Below are 13,031 nucleotides of genomic sequence, written 5' to 3'. Positions count from 1 at the left end.
GGATTCTTTTTTTTTTACCAGAATAGATTTAAATTATAATGGGCTGTGAAGATAACAACCAACTTGGGACCTGAGATTCCTGGACCAGCCCTTTTCCCGATGAGACTGCAGTCATGTCTTTGGTTGTGAAATGTTTTGGCCATGGGAAAGCCACTGGTGATTAATAGGAAGAAATGATAACATATTCTGGCATCCCCCAAACCAACCTGCTCACAATTGACCGTGTCTAAGCCAACGACAGAAGATAAATTATTTATTGGGTGTCAGGGCAGTGACATAGTTAGCAAATCTGGTGCAATGAGCAAGACCCCAAAGGGTTACCAGAAACCGCAGGACATAGGTCTGAAGTCTGAACATCCCACTCCAAACCAGCAGATTCCAGTGAGCTGGTTGCCAAGTTAAACAAACAAATGGGGAAGCCAAATTTCATGTGTTTGTGTAAAAGGAGGTTCAGGATCGCCCTGGACTGTGCCCAGATTAGGAGTCTGAGGCCTGCGTGGACCATTAGAGCCTGCAAAGCCAACATTCGCTCGTCATTGTTTGCAAGAAGGGGAGTGGAAGCAGATGGTGCCCTGAGGGAACAGGATAGCTGGCAAATAATGATCTCCTTTTATCGTAACAAAACAAGTTGTAAGGAAATTAAAGGAAACTATGAGCACAGGGGAAGAAATGGATGAAGGTGACGAAGGGTATTCGGGGGATTTACAGATGGTTCCTCTGTTTTATTAATACACAAGCATTTTGATATAGCAATACGTATTGTTGTATGTCTCTGCATATGTGCTGGTTACTTTGGGAAAGCCAGAGTGTATATACATATATGTATATTTTTATGCTGCTTTTTTATATTCTTTATTGCTTTATGCAATAAAGCATTGTTTGGTGGGGCCCACCTCTCTTGCTAACTTTACACTGTTCTCTTCCATTTGGAACAGCTTTACTCATTTAATAATTGCAATGGTTCTATCTATTTTTACAGCTCTATATTCTATTTTTGTAACCCAACCCAGGACCTTATGGTGGACGCTGGCAAAGAAATCTTATAAACAAGTGAACAATATGTTTACAAGTTTTTTTGTCAGGGAAGTGGTATGCAAATCTTGTCATATAACAAGGAAATTATTGATCGTTTTCTGTTTTGTTTATAACAATATTTCGGCACCACCAACTCACACACAAAAAAATCACAGTGGCATGCAATAAAACAATCAGAACACCATACATTTATACAATCATAAAATTCACAACAAATGTTCAGCTCTGAATCCTAGATCAACAGAGCTAAGATAATGACCAAAGAGAATTGCACATTTCATAGCCTAGGGTGAATAGTGAGGGCCCATGGCTGCTGAACAAGTAGCAATGTTTAGGGGATGACAACCCCCATTGATCACAGTACACTGCAGGTGGGAATGTAGAGAAGTTAAAAAAAAATGGGAAATGATATATAATGAAATGAAGAAAATGTTTAAAATGACATTTGTAAAAAAACCAGAAGCATTTTTTGTTAGGGATTGTAGGACAAGACCTGCCAAGGAAAATAAAGAATTTATTTATGTACGCTACAACAGCGGCAAGAGTCTTGATAGCACAAGGATGGAAGAATGAGCAAACCTCGACGAAAGAACAGTAGCGAGAGAAATTGATGAATTACGCAGATCTGGCTAAACTGACATATAAACTGCAAGAAAAGGACAACTGTGACTTTAAGGAGGGATGAGAACTTTTAAGAAACTATTTAAAAAGAAAACAAAACGAACTGGACTCCTTGGCAGGTTTTGAATAAACATAAATAAATTTATTGGTTGATAACATGATGGATAGACATGTAAGTATATGTACAATTTTATAATATGCAGAGAAAATATGTGAAGAGAAATCAGGGAGAGGAGCTGAGGGAAGTTCTTGGTGGGGGGGGGTAGGGGGAAAAATAATGTTTGTGATTATATGGTTTGATAATTTGTTATGTGGAAATTGATTAATAAAAATTTTTTACAACGACCACAGTACACTGCTCACTGACTGCAGCTAGCTTGTTTGCACACCGCAATGCCCAGGGTGGGATCAAATGTGCAGCGGGAACCACAGGTCTCATCAGCCCAGAATTCTTCTCTGGCTTTGTAGTAGAGCCCATTGTAGGTGCAGCCACAGCTCCCAACAGGCACACACTTGTTGACGCTGAGGACGTAGCCATCGTTGCACTGGCAGGTTTCCACGCATGGCTGTTTGCAGGCAGAGGGAGCATAGCGGTCGGCGCAGCTGGCGGGGCAGGCATTGCCGCAGAACTCATAGTGGCTATTCTGAGGGCAAGGCAAGGCTGTGAGGAGGAGAAGAATAGCAAGAATTTAACAACAGGTAAAATGGCCTTCAGTTACTGCCCAGAAGTGGCCACTTTGTTTGACAATGGGCGATGCTACAGTAATGTTAAAAGCTGACATGCAGTGCTGGAAGACAAAAAGGTGGAAATATTGGGAGTGGGAGAAGCCACAGGATATAGGGATATTTAAATAAGATGTAGCTTACTTTAATCATGCAGTCTAGTAGCACAGAAGACTAATAATAATAATAAATTTTATTTATACGCTGCCCTCCCCGGCCATATATTATGCACAGATTGGGATACTTACCACAGGAGCAAAGGGCTGTGGAACCAATGCCAATGAAAGGTGAGACTCCAAAGATCAAGAGTCCAAAAGGAGTACTGGGATGCTCTACAGAGACAGCACTAGCATTTCTGCCCAAACTGAGCTGAGCAAAAGAATATTCTGTCCCAGGAATTGGTCTCCACTCAGTGTTTGTAAAGACTTTCTTCTCTAATCTGATCCCACTGGAAACCGAGGTTTTGGCTATGACCACAGCAAAATTCGCAAACCGTCTTATCCCACCAATGCGATACGATGTACAATAGCTGGTTAAGGCTGGAATATTGATGAGGAATGATTCATGCATGACATTTTGGTTTTTGGCACCAGTATAGAAGAAAAGGACCTGGATTCCTGCATTGGCAGAGAAGTAAAGTGGCTGAGAGGGTTGCATTTTGAACTAGATGACTTGCCCAGCCTTTGCCTGTCGGGAACCCTGAGTGGTTCCAGAATGGTATTTGATCAAGGTATTTTGGGAAGCAATGACATACACAACGTCAAATTTGGTTTGGAAGTTGAGGGGGGTGGGAACTATGAAGTTGGTACCCCAGCTGGAAACAGGCAAGAGCTGCTCAACAACATGGTCGCAAGTTGTGAATTGCATGGCGCAGCTGTGCCCACTCAAAACAGCCACGGACGCAACTGATTCAACCTTGGTGCCTGATAAATCAACTGAGCTTTGCAGCTGGATTGCTTGGAAGGCTTTGAGGTCAACAACAAGCTTGCTTCCTGCAGGATAACCCTTCCCTTTGAATGTCACAGCCCCTTTCGGGTGAATAGTAACTCGAGTGGGAGATTTATGGGCTACAACTGCAAATTCTTTGAAATTGTGTGGCGTGTGATTGCCTGCTGGGGTTACCATATAATACAATGTGCCCAGCTGTTGGACTGGGTGCACAACTGTGGCAGCACTTGTGACAGCCTTATAATTGACGGAAAAGACAGAGACGTCTTTGTCAGCTTGAATCCACACAGTCTGATCAAAAACATTGCCCCCCCCTCATCTCTGCGGAGGCTGGGACCACAACGGACACAGTCTCTTTCTCATTGACAGAAACCGTTTTCTGGAATGTAGACTTGTTCACTGTGACTGTGACGGTGGTGGCAGGTTGATATCCAGTGATAAGCAGCTCAAATGAAACATTGTGCAGGCTTGGCAAGTAGTTCTTCAGGAAGGCTGTGACAAGTTCTTTCCCACAGGTACTTGCTCCACAATATCCTGAAAGGCAGATTGAAAGGGATAATCAGTCAAGTGCAAACAACTTAAAGCTGTGCTCTAAGAAGTTTTGTTTGTGGTCTTGAGAGGCCTGAAGAGAAACTTCACTACCTAGTCCCTCTTGTTCTAAGCAAGCTGAATTGAAAGAGCATCTGGTAAACGTGTTCCTTCCTTTCACTATAAACCTCTGCCACCTTCCCTTATCATGTGTAAACCTAAAAGTAAACAGAAGAGCACCTGACAATTCCTAGAAATAATCCACCAAGATATGATTATCTACATGCCACTCCTTTCTATACCACCCAATCCCCATAATTACCCTCAATATATCTTATAGCTCTACAATTCTATGATTCTAAGTTTCAATTGTCTGACACTCTTGCCAGCAGAATTCAAAATAATCTCTTTCCCCCATCGCACTTGGACAACAGAATAAGATTTTTCCAGAAACTATTTCACAGAAGAAGAAAATGACAAACTTTTGGTGGCTGGCACCATTTTAAAGCCAAACGTAGCCATAAGATGTGATGCTCTCTCCTTCCTAGTTAGGCATCCTTTGGATACCAAACAAGCCTCCTCTTTCACATCTAGACATTTTATAATAGACAGCAGTTCATATAACTTTATGTCACACATCGGAAAAAACGAGAGTGACATGAATTGGAAACATGGCTAATTAATATTTGGCAAAGAGACTATTGTTTTATTGAAAAAATGAGGTTTTAAAATATGTTGTTGTTTAATCGTTTAGTCATGTCCAACTCTTTGTGACCCCATGGATCAGAGCACACCAGGCACTCCTGTCTTCCACTGCCTTCCGCAGCTTGGTCAAACTCATGCTGGTAGTTTCGAGAACACTGTCCAACCATCTCGTCCTCTGTTGTCCCCTTCTCCTTGTGCCCTCCATCTTTCCCAACATCGAGGTCTTTTCCAGGGAGTCTTCTCTTCTCATGAGGTAGCCAAAGTATTGGAGCTTCAGCTTCACGAATGGAGAGGTTGGATCTTCTTGCAGTCCATGGGACTCTCAAGAGTCTCCTCCAGCACCGTAATTCAAAAGCATCCATTCTTCTGTGATCAGCCTTCTTTATGGTCCAGCTCTCACTTCCATACATCACTACTGGGAAAACCATAGCTTTAACGATATGGACCTTTGTTGGCAAGGTGATGTCTCTGCTTTTTAAGATGCTGTCTAGGTTTGTCATTGCTTTTCTCCCAAGAAGCAGGCGTCTTTTAATTTGGTGACTGCTGTCACCAAAGCAATCTGGGGCAAGGGGTGTACTTAATTTGCTGGGAACTTCTTAACTTTAACTAGCAAACCTGTGTTTAAAGAGCAGGTTGATATTTACTAAATAATAAAATATAAGGAAGTTGTCATGCTGCTGTTTGTATAGCTACCCACAGGTGGTGCTACAAACTGCAGCATGATGATGGGACAGCAGTGTTGGAGGAGGAGGGAGACAGGGCAAGGAGGCAGGCAGGAGCTCAGTGAGTGAACAAGTGCCCCAGACAGGCAGGTGAGCAAGGTGCCCCAGGTAAGCTGCAGAGCAACAGCCAGACCAGGGCAGCTCCCCAGGAACTGAAGCTGCTGCTGTTCACCTCGTACCTGTTTGACCTCAGCAAATTCAGAGGCCAGGGAAAACAGAAACAGATGTGGCAATTTGCCTGAGATGAGCCACAGGCTGTGCAATGTCAGCACACCATGCGGCATGTGCAAATGACACCAGCACGCCCCATGGCAGATGTGCATGACATCAGCATGCCCTGCCGCATGCTTGTCCTGTGTCAAATGCCATAGTGCATGCTGATGTCACGGAGCATGCTGATGTTTGGTGTGGATACATGGAACTTTGAGGGGTCTCAGGCCCTTCACTGAATTTTTTTGGGGGCACTCCTCTTGGCCCCCTTTACTTGGCACTGTTGTTCCTGACCATTGGCAGTGATGGGAGGTGGAGTCCAACAACTTTGGACATAGGTTCCCCACCATGGTAGGGATTGGGCATGTGTTAACACGGCCAACAGTCTAAGGTTACCAGACGTCCCCGTTTCCCGGGGACAGTCCCCAGATTTACAAATCAGTCCCCATATAAAATCCATTGAAGTTGAAAAGTGTCCCTGGATTCACTGAAAAAAACTGGTAACCTTACAGTAGGCTCTGTGCCAGATAGCCACAGTCATGGAGTAGATTTTTCAGTCAATGAAAAATGTGCCAGGCTGTGAGTAAGTCCCTGTTCTGTCAGCATCTGCAACTGCCCTACAGAGACAACAGTACAAGAAAAATCTCCCTTGTAGGGTCAACCTGCCAGTTGCTGGTTAGTACCAAACTCACCATATAGGAGCACTAGCCAGTTCCAAAGCAGCAGCAGCCTCCTTGCCATGACTACAAAACAGCAGAAGAAAGTGGTTCAGGTAATCTGCAGATTCCATATAAGTTCCCCCTTCCCCTGGTGCTCTGATCATTTGCTCCTTGAACATCTACAACGTACCTTCTTGAGCCTGCATGATGACATACGAATTCTGGCTCCCCCAGCCCAACAAATTGTAATCGTTCTAACTCCATTTCTTTCAAACAGCTACAACTACGGTTATACAAAAAGCTCTTTTGGCTAGTTCAAGATGTTTCACAAGGAATTAATTCCACTTTTTTCTCATCGCTTTACAAAACAAAGTTAGTCAGTTCCCATTGAGTTGACAGTTCAGCTCAGGTTCCTTCAAATGATTGTAGTCAAAAAGATATCAGCATTCAGAATGTTAGAAGCTGCTCTGCTAAATTATAAGATATGCTTAAGAGGACTAGTAAAACGTCAACATACACAGTGGAATGTGAACTGATTAATTTATTTTGCTCAACAATTCTGTTCTTTAAACGTAAAGGCCAAAAAAAGCCTAAAGCTAAAAGAAAAGAAAAAGCAGGTATAAGAGAATGAAGGTGCAGACATTTGCCCTTAATTTGTCGTGTTGTGCTATAGAACTCCAAAAGTTGATCACACCTTAACTCATTCTTTGCCAACATGGCATCCTCTAGATGCTTTGAACTACAGCTGCCATAAGTCCCAGCTGTGGTTGTAGTCCAAAACATCTGGAGGGCACCAAAGCTCTCCAGTCACTTCCACTGGCTGTATAGTTTTGAGGTTTGAACTTTTATCTTCCTACCAAGTGGCATGTAAATCTTACAAAATAAATTCCATTGGCTCTTCTGCGGGCCAAGGAGCACCAGGCATGAAGGTTGTTAGCCTCTCCCAACATCAAAGCAACACTAACTCAGCAAAGAAAGGAAGTGATCTCACTCACCTACTGAATGCATCTGACTAGTTCAGTATTCACAGGAGCTGGGCTTCTATAGCAGCTTATCCTTTAATGGCTCAGCCAATGTCCTAAGATGTTATACCTGATAGTTCTAAACAGGAAATCCTGCTAACTGACAGCCCTAGTATGACACTGTGCAAAATCTATAAACCAGCCAATGTAAATAAGGAACTATCTGCTTTCTCCTAGAACTTAGTAAATAAGGAACTACTTTCTTTCTCCAGAACTTCACAAGCATTCAGATTGCCACATAGAACTTTGCAGCTTGCATAGCTATGATGTACAATATGTGTTTTTTATTAGGCGATTTCTTAAAAGGCAAAATTATTAGTAGCAATGGAAAGAGAGCATTTTGTGGTGTAGGTATGACTCGAAGTAAGAGTTAGTCATAAGCATAATCCTGCAGTAGCAGGAGAGGTGATCCTTCAATGTACAGTGGAACCTTGGTTCTCAAACTTAATCTGTTCTGGGAGTCCGTTTGACTCCCAAAACCGATCAAAAACCAAGGCGCGGCTTCTGATTGGCTTCAGGAGCTTCCTGAACTCAAGTGGAAGCTGCATTGGAAGTTTGGCTTCCCAAAAACTTTCACAAATCGGAACACTTACTTCCAGGTTTGCGGTGTTTGGGAGCTGATTTGTTCAGCAACTAAGCCGTTCGGGAACCAAGGTACGACTGTCTATGTAATTAAGAGCTTATCCAGACCCTGGTTGAACCACTTTTCTAGGCACAGGTCTGTACTTTAAAACTCCCTGAAAAGCCCTGGTTAATGACATTTATTGGGAAAGAGATGGTGGGGACTGCTCATTCACCTTGATCTTTCAGCGACTTTTGATACTGTTGACCATTGTATCCTATGGGTGCATCTCCAGGGTTTGGGAGTTGTGGGAACTGTGCTTCAGTGATTCCATTCCTACCTCCAGGGCTGTTTCAAGGAACTAGCTATGGAGATAGAGATGTTCTGCAATGTCCTACACAGTTCCAAGTTCTGGATTCAACACCATCACTGAAGGCTCAGGTGAGCTCAGTGGCTAAGGGTGCCTTTTTTCAGCTCCGGCAGATTTGCCAGTTGTGACACTATTTGGACAGAGGTGACTAGGTCATTGTACTTCCTGCTCTGGTAACTTCTAGGCATTTTTTTTATTTTCTCTACGTGGGGCTGCCCTTGAAGATGACTCAAAAAAACTTCAATTGGTACAAAATGCAGCAATCAGATTATTGGCCCATCTCACATAAGCCCTGTTTTAAAACAGCCAGGTGCAATTTCCAGATCCAATTCAAGGTACTCACATTCGTGTTTAGGGCTTTAGAAGACTCGGGGCCCAAATACCTAAAAGGCCACCTCCTTCCCTACAGGTGGAGCACACAGGTGCTAAGGTCAGCAGATGTGGCCCTCTGGGTTGTCCCACTGCCCTCAGAAGCTTGGGGTATGGTGACCCAGGAGAGGGCCTTCTCTGGGGCAGTTGCTAAGTTGTGGAACTGTGGTGCAGTTTTAGGGACTGTACATTTCTTGGAATGAGATGTTGAAACTTTAGACATTGTGGTCCAAGTTGCAGAAATTGTGGTATTCATTGGAAAGGCCTGCTGAAATGCATTATTAGACCAGAGACCCACAGCCAGGAGTTGGATGTTTTGTTCAAATCAGTAAGTGAAATTCAAATGATTTTCCCTCTCCTTCCCCAGTACGTGTCCCTATTTAAAGGCAGTCTCTACCTGTGGATCTGGGTACAGGGGAGCCAGGCGCAGTGGGATGAAGGCAGGGGCATAGGAAGGGGGTGAAGGGTGTGTGGTCCACCCCAGGTTTCATCCCCGAGGGGGTAACAAAATGGCACACCGCAGGGGGCGGCACTTACCGCAGGGCTTGGTCTGCAGCACGCCCGAGCCACGCCTCTTTCCTGGGAGTGACGCAGTGGCTCAGGGCCCTGCGCTGCCCAATACTGCAGCGTGGGGCTTGCGTCCACCAGGCAGACTCTGTGGGCAGCTCGCCATGGTGCCCCCCTGGGTGGATCACCCTGCCCCTGCCGCTCCGCATGCCAAATCAGCTAGCTAAGCCCCTGGGTGAAGGCATGATAAAGATGCCATAGCCACAGGGCAACTAAACGGGATTTCAACAGGTCACAACTTTGTTGATTATAGATGTTAGCAGGCTTTGGCATAGGCATTGGGTGTGTATCCTGAATCGACCAGACCCTCTGGAATCCAGCAACAAATGAGGCCTGGGCTTGTATAACCAGAGAGTGGATCTTGTTTCCTTCTGGTCTTCTTCCAAAACCCTGCCCTCTGGCTCACCTGCTATGAGCTACAACCACGGACAAGCACCAGCAGCCAGCATGGCCAGTAGAGGAGGAAGTGATGTCTTCCCTGGCTGTGGTGAAGTCAAGAGTTTTGGGAATCTGAATATGTGCAGCTTCACACAGAGTTAATTAGGGTTTGGCCGACAGCCAAGGCAATGTAAAGGAGTAAAGTCTGCCTGGTGATACAGAGGCATGGAGACAGCTCCATGATTGGTCAAGCTCTCTCACGGGAATAATGATTTATGGCCTACTAACTGGAATGTGTTCAGTCAAGAGTAGGAGTTGGAGGTTGAGAGTTGTGAGTCGTGTAAGAGAGAGCAAGTTAAAGATCCTGTAAATAGTCCACTGTATATAATAAACACCTTTAAGTACAAGTTACTGGTTCCTGCTTCGTCCATCCTGTCTGCAGCCGATTGCCAATTGCTTTCTTGAACTCTGCGTATACTCTGCTAAGGTGTGGCTAAGGTCCTGCAACAAGTCAGAAAGTTGCGAAACACCAATAAAGAGGCCACCCTGACTCGCTGCGGCCGTGTCGGACTGCAATACCACTCCCTTAGGCAACTTGGGCTAAGCTGTAATTTCTGCTCCTGTTTTTAATTAAGCAAGAGAGCTGCAGCTGTTCCGCCACCAGAGCCTTCATCTGCATTGTCAACCCTCCAAGTGCCCCTATTTTCCAGGGTGGTTCCTGATTTAGAGAAGCCGTCCTGGTTTCTGATTTGATCCTGGAATTTCCCAATTTTCCTTAGGATGTCCCTGTTTTCATTGGAGAGATGCAGAAGGTTATGGAGTTATCCAACTCCTGAGCCAATTCAAGGCAATCCTGTATAGGGAAGGGGGGTTTTCTGTTTGTTTTTTAAAGTTTAATGTTTTATTATGCTTTTATATATGTTGGAAGCTGCCCAGAGTGTCTGGGGCAACCCAGTCAGATGAGAGGTGTATAAACAGTAAATTTATCATTGTGGAATAATAATAATAATAATAATAATAATAATAATAATAATAATAATAATTATTATTATTATTATTTATATCCCGCCCTCCCCAGCCAAAGCCGGGCTCAGGGCGGCTAACAACAATAAAACAGTACAAAAGTACAGCACAAACAACACTCTAAAATCATTCATTATAAAATTAATTCAAATCAAGCCACTGGCAACCATTGGGCCAGAGCTCCGCGAAGATTGCCGAGGGAGGGAGTCAGGCTGTGCCCTGGCCAAAGGCCTGGTGGAACAGCTCTGTCTTGCAGGCCCTGCGGAAAGATGTCAAGTCCTGCAGGGCCCTAGTCTCTTGTGACAGAGTGTTCCACCAGATCGGAGCCACAGCCGAAAAAGCCCTGGCTCTAGTTGAGGCCAGCCTAACTTCTCTGTGGCCTGGGACCTTCAAGTTGTTTTTATTTGAAGACCGTAAGTTTCTCTGTGGGGCATACCAGGAGAGGCGGTCCCGTAGGTACGAGGGTCCTAGGCCGTATATCCGAATGGGATGTCCCTATTTTCTTCACAGAAATGTTAGAGGGTATGGCATTGGCCTCTGCCCACTGAGATGACGGATGCCCAGTCCGATTCTAAGGCAGCATGGCCTGGGGCATGGAAATGCCAGTGTTGGCATGAGCTCAACCCCAACCCCCATGTGGGTTTTCATTTGCTTGATCAATCCAAAGCTGCCTCCCTGCTAAAGCCCCATTTGCCCCACTCATTTATAACAGGAATGCAGGGGGCATGTCAGCTGGTGGATCAGTGCCTCCACTCGCCTAGCCAATGTCCTGCACCTACTGCACCAGTGCTCCTTGCTTTGTCTGTGCATCCTATGGATATGAGCGATATTACTGCCTAGCAGGGGGTTGGACTAGATGACCCTTGGTGTCCCTTCCAACTCTACAGCTCTACAATTCTGTAAAGCTTTTTTAGTAGAAAATGAGATCTGGATCCGAGTCCTTTGTCCATCAAGAATCAGGAAAATTTAAATGAACTAATAGGGATTTCTGCAGTCTAATAGGATTTCCAATACCGGGGTTAACCCTAGGTCATTGCGCTTAAAATAGCATTTCCATTTTAATGAGAAACTACTTATTTCAGCACAGAGCCTCTGCAATTGTTGTTTCTTTTTCCTTTTTAAATATTTGATACCATTTTAGGGAATAGCTAAAGGAGATGAGGCAAGTTTAAGAGGAATTCATCCAGGATGTGGTAATGATTTCAGAAAACTGCTGTTATATTAAGAAACTGCAATTTATCATGAAGAGATTAAAGACCAGCAGCCAGGGATTTGGGCAGTACCTTTAAATTCATACAAACCCCAGCTCCACCAGAATCCTGGTAAGGTGGGGTGGGGCAGAAGAATAGATGCCAGTGATTTTTGCTTTTCCCCCACCTCTGCCCAGCCAGGTGATACCAGAAAGGGATGGAGCTCAGAGTCTGAGAATGGGAAGCAGGTCCAACTCATCTCAGCCACATTTCTAGTTGTGTTGAGCGAGGATTCCCCACGTTGCTGCCCCTGAAGGCCAAAGCTGTGGTTTAGCCTTCCATCAAGCTGGTACCCTCAAGATGTTGCAGAATTAGAAGCTCTTTACAAGCTTGCAGTTGGAAGCAGTAAGAAAAAAGCTTGACAACTTTTGTGTCCGGAATTTCACTTTTTGAACTCTAAACTCTTGTCACCCTTGGCCATTGGCCATGCTTCACTAGGGTTGATGGGAGTAGAGATTGAGCTCTCTGAAATTTTAGAATTCATTGGCTTTCGAAATCACCTTGTGCAAAATTGGCTTGCTAAATCATTCAGTTTGCCAAATACCTTACAACCAAACCCCAACTAGTTTATTGTGAAATTACTGCCATGGACCTTGACCTTTATTCGTCCCAAAAACTCCTTTCATGATTGAAAGTGCAACTTAAGTTTGACTAATGTTATTCATTCATTCTTGGCTGCCAACTCCATAGGTGGTATTTCTCTGTGCCCAGTGTCTTCCGTTGTCATGGTTTTCAGAAAAACAAAGTTCTCACCTTACACTTCCCCCGGAATCACACCTTCCTGCAATCTGTTCTGCTCCTCCTCTAAAGACTGATTGCTCCACTCAACTTGAAAGGACCACCCATTCCTGGTGTCTTTTGATAGCTAAAATGTTCTGGGATATTCTTTTTTGTTATTGTTACTGTTATTTTTTAATAAAAAAGAATTGGGATGTAGGTGTTGTGTTGTTCACATTGTTAAAGGATCTTTTATACTTTTGTCCTACCTATTGTCTTCCTTAGGTTTTTTTTTTGCCTTCCCATTTGTATATTTCATGTCTCATTTTACTCACCAACCATGTCATCACTGACCCCTGCTCACCCTACCAGTCCCTGCCTGCTGTCCCCAAAATTTTATCCTGAGGCCACAGACTACCTTGCATCATTGTTACATCTTGGTCTCTCCCACAAACACAAGACAACTCTGGCTGTTAATTATTTCAGATTTACTGCTAAAACAACAAACTAAGATGGAGCTCCCCTACTCATCCGTCCTCCCCAGAAGATGGAGTTGTCCGGACTGAGCTCCTTCCCCAGCACGGAAGCCCCCACCTTCTCTTCCAGTATTTTTCACGCATCT

At 44.3% G+C, this 13,031-nt stretch overlaps 1 long non-coding RNA gene across 2 annotated transcripts; it reads right to left on the bottom strand.

The window, feature by feature from the left end:
* Positions 1-2,032: 2,032 nt before the first annotated feature.
* LOC309537403 lies at positions 2,033-7,296 on the bottom strand. 2 transcript variants are annotated; one of them, XR_014221892.1, is made up of 3 exons: positions 7,147-7,296; positions 2,628-3,861; positions 2,033-2,259 (listed from the first exon to the last, which is right to left on the bottom strand). It is a non-coding gene; the product is annotated as an uncharacterized lncRNA (long non-coding RNA). The 2 variants fall into 2 exon arrangements; XR_014221893.1 differs by lacking the exon at positions 7,147-7,296 and adding an exon at positions 6,185-6,239.
* Positions 7,297-13,031: the final 5,735 nt, after the last annotated feature.

This window comes from Podarcis vaucheri (assembly GCF_965113315.1).
Source record: "Podarcis vaucheri genome assembly, chromosome: 7".
Classification (NCBI taxonomy): domain Eukaryota; kingdom Metazoa; phylum Chordata; class Lepidosauria; order Squamata; family Lacertidae; genus Podarcis; species Podarcis vaucheri.
Note: the sequence above shows the minus strand (reverse complement) of the source record. Positions and strands in the feature narration are given on the sequence as shown.